The 9,221-nt window shown below is 42.9% G+C and overlaps 1 pseudogene across 1 annotated transcript; it reads right to left on the reverse strand.

Annotated features, from left to right (window-relative positions):
* Positions 1-4,187: 4,187 nt before the first annotated feature.
* On the reverse strand, positions 4,188-5,255 carry LOC147345770 (olfactory receptor 4P4-like; annotated as a pseudogene). Its single transcript, XR_015153617.1, has one exon. The product of XR_015153617.1 is annotated as an olfactory receptor 4P4-like (transcript).
* Between the last annotated feature and the right edge of the window lie 3,966 nt (positions 5,256-9,221).

Raw genomic sequence — 9,221 nt, forward strand, 5'->3', positions numbered from 1 at the left:
TTCCAAACAGGAAAAGGAGTACATCAAGGCTGTATATTGTCACCCTGCTTATTTAATTTCTATGCAGAGTACATCATGAGAAATGCTGGACTGGAAGAAACACAAGCTGGAATCAAGATTGCGGGATAATATCAGTAACCTCAGATATGCAGATGACACCACCCTTATGGCAGAAAGTGAAGAGGAACTCAAAAGCCTCTTGATGAAAGTGAAAGTGGAGAGTGAAAAAGTTGGCTTAAAGCTCGACACGCAGAAAACGAAGATCACGGCATCTGCTCCCATCACTTCATGGGAAATAGATGGGGAAATAGTGGAAACAGTATCAGACTTTATTTTTGGGGGCTCCAAAATCACTGCAGATGGTGACTGCAGCCATGAAATTAAAAGACGCTTACTCCTTGGAAGAAAAATTATGAACAACCTAGATAGCATATTCAAAAGCAGAGACATTACTTTGCCAACAAAGGTCCGTCTAGTCAAGGCTATGGCTTTTTCTGTAGTCATGTATGGATGTGAGAGTTGGACCATGAAGAAGGCTGAGCACCGAAGAATTGATGCTTTTGAACTGTGGTGTTGGAGAAGACTCCTGAGAGTCCCTTGGACTGCAAGGAGATCCAACCAGTCCATTCTGAAGGAGATCAGCCCTGGGATTTCTTTGGAAGGAATGATGCTAAAGCTGAAACTCCAGTACTTTGGCCACCTCATGCAAAGTGTTGACTCTTTGGGAAAGACTCCGATGCTGGGAGGGACTGGGGGCAAGAGGAGAAGGGGACGACAGAGGATGAGATGGCTGGATGGCATGACTGACTCGATGGACATGAGTCTAAGTGAAGTCCAGGAGTTGGTGATGGACAGGGAGGCCTGGCGTGCTGCGATTCATGGGGTCACGAAGAGTCGGACAGGACTGAGCGACTGAACTGAACTGAACCGACATAACATAAGAAATCCCCACGCAATAGGAATTAAAATCAGTATATGAGTTTTCTCATACAGTTTGATTTACTAGCGAAAAGCAACCACCACCCCACAACCTGAATTGCTCATGAATCCAGACTGAATGAGGCAGGCAGAATAATGTCTTATTTTAAGCCTCATTCCGAGAGAGAGAGATTTGTATGAATGATGTCTCTGTGAAATGAAGCAATATATTCTGGCCTCTTTGTTTCCTAGTACTTGTACTTATTAACAAGAGAGATAAGAATGGCATATATTGTAAGCATCTTTTTTAAAAATTCCTCACCCAAAATATCTGGTATTAAACTCTGTAGTTCGTGGCTGAAGGTCATGGATTATGGTTTATGCTTAATTTACACATGAAGGCAGAACTGAGGTCTCTATGGAAGGCTATTAAACACTATAAGCAAACACAGAGATGGGGATATTGAAAAATATCAGTTATTACCAGATATTCGCAACTATCTGGGAAGATGAATGGATGATCTTTATGAAAATGTAACTCCAAACAACTGATCCACTTGAGGAGATAATTCAATTGGGAAAATAAGTAAGATTTGGTTAATTTACATTATTTACTACATATTCATTCAGTTACTTTGATAACTTTTGCCTCCTTAAGGTTATTATTTACAATTCTGAAACACCATTCTTTTTTGACATGTAAATATGAAGCAAAATATGAAAATAATATTTGCAAAGTATCTTGCAAGTACAAAAATAAGACACATACATATTCAGTTCAGTTCAGTCCCTCAGTCGTGTCTGACTCTTTGAGACCCCATGTACTGCAGCAAACCAGGCCTCCCTGTCCATCACCAACTCCCGGAGTCCACCCAAACCCATGTCCATTGAGTCAGTGATGCCATCCAGCCATCTCATCCTCTGTTGTCCCCTTCTCCTCCTCCCCTCAACCTTTCCAAGCATCAGGGTCTTTTCAAATGCGTCAGCTCTTCTCATCAGGTGGCCAAAGTGTTGGAGTTTTAGCTTCAACATCAGTCCTTCCAATGAACACCCAGGACTGATCTCCTTTGGGATGGACTGGTTGGATCTCCTTGTAGTCCAAGGGACATTCAAGAGTCTTCTCCAACACCACAGTTCAAATGCATCAATTCTTCGGCCCTCAGCTTTCTTTAGAGTCCAACTCTCACATCCATACATGACTGCTGGAAAAACTATAGCTTTGACTAGACAGATCTTTGTTGCTAGTAAAGTAATGCTCAAAATTCCCCAAGCCAGGCTTCAGCAATACGTGCACCATGAACTTCCAGATGTTCAAGCTGGTTTTAGAAAAGGCAGAGGAACCAGAAATCAAATTGCCAACATCTGCTGGATCATCGAAAAAGCAAGAGAGTTCCAGGAAAACTTCTATTTCTGCTTTCTTGACTATGCCATAGCCTTTGACTGTGTGGATCACAATAAACTGTGAAAAATTCTGAAGGAGACACACACATAATATAGCCAAATATTAATATGGCCTATCTTTGTGTGGAGAACAGTTAACAACATTTTTATGACATATTAATAATATGATTCTTTAAAATTCATAATCTTTCCTATTAATTCTAAAAAATATTACATTATTTGAGAGAGAAACATTAGAAAATATCCTATTACCTAAAATAAATCTATAGTATTAAATATAGTTTAACTCATTATATAGAATACAAATCTATACTATCAATAGTATATATTTTATACAATTTTATATCCAAAACTATGCACATTTTCATAAGAAAATGCAGCAATCTTAAAAATGTATTTCAAACAAAATGTATACTTTGCACTAGAAAATCATGAAAATCCTATAGGTATGGATGTATACACATTAGACTTCCCTGGTAGCTCACCTGGTAAAGAATCCATCTGCAATGCAGGAGACCTCTGGTTGATTCCTGGGTCAGGAAAATCCCCTGGAGAAGAGATAGGCTACCCACTCCAGTATACTTGGGCTTCCCTGATGGCTCAGTTGGTAAAGAGTCTGCCTGCAGTATGGGAGACCTGGGTTCAGTCCCTGGCTTGGGAAGATCCCCTGGAGGAGAACATGGCAACCCACTCTGATATTTGTGCCTGGAGAATCCCCATGGACAGAGAAGCCTGGTGGGCTACAGTCCATGTGGCCACAGAGTCAGAAACACCTAAGCACAGCAGCAGAATATATATATATTCCCATCACTGAGTCTGATCTATATTTTGTCAAATATTATTTTAGGATTATTCTACACTTGAAATTAGAAACGAAGTGAAAGTCTTTTACTTTGAGATAAATCATCTATTTTGAGGAACTAAAGGATTTATATTTTCTTCTTTTTTGTAGCAAAGTCAGTTGTAGTTTATTTATTCCTTGATCATGTATACTTAATGTCAAACCCAGTTAAAATAGCAAGAGTTTGTATATATTTTCCCCAATACTTACAATGTTACTTCACAAACAGATCACACAGTGACTTGCTTTTCAGACTGTAAGACTTGCCATGTAGACTATAAGGCTGGACTTTACACTATGTTGTATTTAGATCTACATATTCATTTCACTTAAGTAAAATAATCGCAGTTCACAAATACACACAAAAAGATCTCTAGGTACTTGATTAAAAGAAATCTAGAGTTGTAGGATACGAGGCTAGGTATATAGCTCAGAAAGGAGTTTGCAGTATGTGATTGTTCTTATTTTCCTATAACTGCCTTTTTGTTTTTGTTTAGTCGCTGAATCATGTCCAGCTGTTTTGCATCCCCATGGGCTGTAGCCCACCAGATTCCTCTCTCCATGGGATTTCCCAGGCAAAAACACTGGAGTGGGTAGCCATTTCCTTCTCCAGAGGATCTTCCTGGCCCAAGGATTGAACGTGTGTCTCCTGCATTAGCAGGTGGATTCTTCAACTGTCTTTTACCTTTTAACATATTATTACCTTTTATACCTTGAGGCCAAGTATTTTGAGAGCGAAGTCTCCTCCAGGTTTAGCCTTCAATACAGGCAGGATCACTCTCCCTCCAGACTTTTCACTGTGTTTTTACTCTGTAAAAAGTTTTCTTTTCTTTTCTTTTTTTTTTTAAACAAAGGGGATTATTAGTGAAAAGTGAAATCAAGGAAAACACATTGAGAGGAAAATAAAGAAGGAACCACCGAAGGCAAGCTGTTGTTGGAGGCTTGGCTTTTACACATTCTGACTGATTTTCCCATTAGCAGGAGAGAATCAGCAACAGAGGGAGTGATGAGAAGACAGTCACTGGCGTCAGACGAATGACCTTCAGATCATTAAGTTCCCTTCCCAGAACCTTTTATTGCACCAAACTCTTCTTATGGAATTTTTCATCTCCATGTTTCTAAGTGTGTAGATAAGCGGGTTGAGCATGGGGACAATAATTGTGTAGAAGAGCGTAAACACTTTATCTTCTGGTAATGTTGTGGCAGGTCTAATGTAAACAAAGATGACAGGTGTGAAAAAGAGGATCACGGACTGTGATGTGGGAACTACAGGTGGAAAGTGCTTTATGGTGGCTTTCTGCAGAATATGTGCACACATTATACAGAATCAAAGTGTAGGAGGCCATCAAAACCACAAAGAGCACCAGTCCCATCAAGCCAGAACTGGCAATGACAAAAAAGCCAATTTTGTGAGTATCAGTGCAGGCTAGTTTCAACAAAAGATATGCATCACGGAAATAGTGATCTATTTCACTGGGGCCACAGAAAGGTCAAGCAATCGCAAGAAGAAAGAGACCAAGAGAATGAAGAAGTCCCCCTGCACACGACGCTGAGAATTGAGTGACGTTTTTGCCTGTTCATGGTGATGACGTCGTGGAGAGGTTTGCTGACGGCCACATAGCAGTCACAGGCCATCCCTGTGAGGGTGAAGACCTCAATCCCCCCTCAAAGAAGTGGGTGGTGAAAAGCTGTGTCATGCAGTTTTTATAGGAAATGGCCTTTTTCTCCATCAGTAAGTCAGTCATGAGTTTGGGTGTCACAGTGGAGGTGTAGAAGAGGTCTGAGAGTGCAAGGCAGTTAAGGAAGAAGTACACGGGCTGGGTGATTAGCTGACTGCATGTAATAGAAATCACAATGATCAAATTCCCCAACCAAATAGCCAGGTAACAGAATAAGAAAAATAAAAAGCAGAGGATCTGGACTTTCTTGTCCATAGAAAGTTCTAAGAGGATAAATTCAGTAACATTATTTCTATCTTCCATGATCTGATGTTCAAGAAAGTGATCTGAAATGACAAAACCAATGAAACGAATCATTGATGAGAAAATGGAAACCTAATATCTACTTTAAATGGCACCAATGCCTTTTAAAGACAAGTTATTTTGAGACCCAGTGAAATCATTTTCATTTAATACAAGTCTTTGACTATCTAGTACTAATATTCTTCTATGAGCTAAGAATACAGTGATAAATTAGACAAAGTTCCAGTTTTTATATAATTTAAATTATTTTGTGAGAAAGCAAGGAATTATATTTATCAAGAATTTTTAAAAAAGAGATAATCTTAATGGTGTTAAGTAGGGTGACATATAATGTGCCAATTTAGGATGTAAAATAGAGGTAACTATAGAATTTGCTTGATTAAGTGGTTTCTAATGAAATCACAAAATTGGTGTAGGGTGTGTGGGTGGGTTTTGCAGTGCTGGCACAGAGTCAATGTTAAATAAATATCAATTAAATAAAAATCTGGAAAGTGAACAATGTGCTATAATTTTGAAGGAATAATACAATAAATAATCATCCTTTAGTCAGGTAGTTCATGATAAAACTGAAGAACAAATCATTTTTATGAGTGGGCTCATAATCCTTTTTGACTTTTAAGTTAGTTAAGTTGCTCAGTAGTATCTGATTCTTTGCGACCCCGTGGACTGTAGACCACCAGGCTCCTCCATCCATGGGATTCTCCGGGCAAGAATACTGGAGTGGGTTGCCATTTCCTTCTCCAGGGGATCTTTCTGACTCAGGGATCAAACCCAGGTCTTCTGCATTGCAGGCAGATGCTTTAACCTCTGAGCCACCAGGGAAGCCCTTTTGACTTTTAAGAGGAAATAATTCCTTCATGTGAAATACTCCATGAAACTTTCATATTTCTTAAACAATATTTGAAGCATCTCTAGGTTAATATATTGACAACTATGCTTTTCCTGTTTGTCTATATTTCTCTTGCAAGATTATTTTCTCTTTCAAAATAAATTAACATTCAGAAGTTATTTGAGTTCCATCTTATCAGACTGTAATTATAGTTGCCTAGTTTGGAAATAATATACTGAGAAATGGGCTCCACTAATTCCAAATTACATCCCTAAACACAATGCAATAAACAAGATGGAGCACTTCTTCCCGTAATTTCTTAGAGAATTCACCCACACAGTCTGCATGTGGAGTAGAGTTCCCTTTGGTCCACATCTTCTCTAGCATTTGTTATTGATAGACTTTGCAATGAGGACCATTCGGATTCGAGGAAGTGGTCCCTCCTTGTAATTTGCAGTTGAGTCGCTCCAATCATTAGTGTTATGGAGCAAGATGAACTTTTGGAAATGCAGATGCAATTCTATCACCTCCCTGCCACAACTGCTCTTGGATTTTCCCATCATATTGAATATATGATCACATCCCTTCATTGCTTGTTCCCGAAGTTTGTCTCTGATGCCTTTTCACTGGAATGCCCTCTGCACTCTGGCTTCCATCCCATAGGGCATTTTTCATTTCTAGAATGTCCTAAGTTTCCCTGGTCACATAGCCTTCCAAGATGCTATTTTCCCTGCGTGAAATTCTTCCTGCATCTTAACCCTGGTTTACGTAGGTTCAACCTATGGATCACAAATCAATTGTTACTCTGAAAAGCCTTTGCTGACACCCAGGTTTTGGTGAGGGAACAGGTCCCACAATAAGTTTTCAAAGGATCTGGCTGTGATGTATCATTAAATTCCTCTCAGTGAAAGCAGGAACTCTGTGTCTTCTTCTCTCCGCATTCTATTTCCAGAAATTTATTACACGCCTCCTAGCTCATCGTAGGTGCTCAGTATTTACTTAGTGTGTGAAAGACAGAAAAGATCTTGGAGGCCTCAAGGTGTCACTTGGCTCGGCACTTTTGATCTCTTTGTATATTTGGCGATTGAATTCTTTCTTTCCTGGGTTGATGTGTACACTATAATCAAGGCAAAATATAAGGCATTAATACGTATCCATAAATATAGGTTCTTGCTTTCAAGGAACTCATACAGCAGATTTCTACAAGTTAGGGCTTTTCAAATGCTCTAGAAGTATGTGAACGTTCAGTATGATTCATTTTCACTTCAAAGAAAAATCGTTTGACTTCCATAGCAAAGGTGGAGACCTGCCAACGTTGAGTCCAATACTTATACCTTGACCATTTCAGGCAAGACTTGTGGTTCCTTCTGGAGGTGTGTGGCACTTGCAGAAATGTGAAGATTTTCCAATGTGCTCAGACTTTGCTGTCATTTTAAATCATCAAGAAAGCTTCCAGGTCTCCCAGCACACACAGTCAGTAGCCAACGGAGTGGATTCCAGGAATATGAGTTGTTAACCAGCATCACCGTTGATACTGTTGCTGTACACTCAATGCAGTGGGCAGGGCCTGGATTGTCCACTGGGTCTCATGTGGAAAGGAAAGAAGGGCTTCCCCCACCCCCACACAGCCCGCCAACACCACCCACTGTTCACAGCCTTGTGAATAGAAACGGTCCCCGAAACAAGAATCAGACAAACCAGAGAAGCCCAGATGGTAGGCCTTGAGATGAAGGAACTAAGCAGCTGGTTGAGATGGTATCAAGGGGAAAGGTTGCTCTTTTTGTCTGCCACTCTACTCCTTTCTTCCTGGACGCCTTAGGGGTTCGTCATGGAGATGTGAAATAAAGTGCACAAAAGTCATATGTGTTGAATCAAGATTTTGCATTTAACCATCTCTCAAAAAGGAAGAGAGCTTCACCTGCACATGTTTCTTTCAAAAACGTCAACTGCTTTTCAATTCTGGGGTTTCTCTCTTGCCTTGTTCAGTTAGCCTTAACAGTAAAAATCAACGAAAACTACATAAAGATTCACAGATACCAACAAAGGACAGCTTCTGTTTCTGAAATCATCTTTCCATTTAGTAGAACACGAGATCTATTCTTTGTATTTTGCCTAGGGAATTAGCAATGTCCTGGTTCAGATGGCAAGGTAACCGCCCGCAGGAGACTGGGGTTTGATCCCTGGGTCTGGAAGATCCCCCCGGAGAAGGAAATGGCAACCCACTCCAGTATCCTCGCCTGGGAAATGCCACGGACAGAGGAGCCTGATGGGCCGCAGTCCATGGGTCGTATCAAAGTTGGGCTCAACCAAGCAACTACGAACAGAAGTATTTCCAAAGACCACACTCAAGTGTGTGTGTGTGTGTGTGTGTGTGTGTGTGTGTTTGTGTGTATCTCCTCTCGCACTCTTGGAGTCTGTCTCGGAATCTTCATGTATTTCTGCCTCTGTATCTCCTGACAGCCAGACGCCGGCCCGTTCATCTGGCCCCGGCCTCTCCCAGGTGCTCTGGCTCTGGCTGAGGAGCTTGCAGAGGCCAGCTTGTCTCCCTTTGCGTGGGTTCGTGCGAGTGTCTGTGTGTCTGTCTGTGTGCCTGCCTGTGGCTTGTCTGCTCTCTCAGGAAGGTCGAGGCCTGGGCGTCGGGGCAAAGGGGGGCCTCGGTAGTGCGAAGGGGGCGGGGCTGAGGCGCTCTGGTCGACCACGCCTCCCTGGCTTCCGGTAGGTTTGGGCACCAGACAGGTGCCAGGCAAGTTGGGCGCTAAAGTTTCACTGCTCCTAGGCCCGCAGGAGGTTCAGAGGCCCCTGGGCCTCGGGGGTTGGGAGGCGGCGGCCCCGAAGACCGACACCTCCGGGGCCGCGCGGGCCTGAGCAGCGAATGGGATCGGGGGGAGGCCCCGCTCAGCGAGCGCGGCCGGGTCTGGAGTGGCCGGGAATGGGAGGGCGCCAAGACCTCCGCACCCCTCAGCCCAGCATCCAGGCCCCGCGCGCACACATGCACGCTCGCCCTCCCGGTCAATGGGGGGTCCTGGAAGCCCCTCGGGCCCCCGGGCCCGGCCAGGCGCTTGCTGCTCTGGTGTTGGCGGTGTTCGGGGGACGGGCCGGCGTCAGCAGGCTGGAGTCCGGTCGCGGGTCTTGCGGCTCAAGTACAGCACGCCCCCCGACGAGAGGTGCGGCCCGTTGGCCCGACCTGCAGGGCAGAGCGAAAGGGAGGCGAAGCGCAAGGCTCTTAGGGCGCCCCGCGCCAACAGCCTCT

Source organism: Bos grunniens, chromosome 24 (assembly GCF_055505025.1).
Source record: "Bos grunniens cultivar Pamir isolate PY7600 chromosome 24, Bosgru_T2T1.0, whole genome shotgun sequence".
Taxonomy (NCBI): domain Eukaryota; kingdom Metazoa; phylum Chordata; class Mammalia; order Artiodactyla; family Bovidae; genus Bos; species Bos grunniens.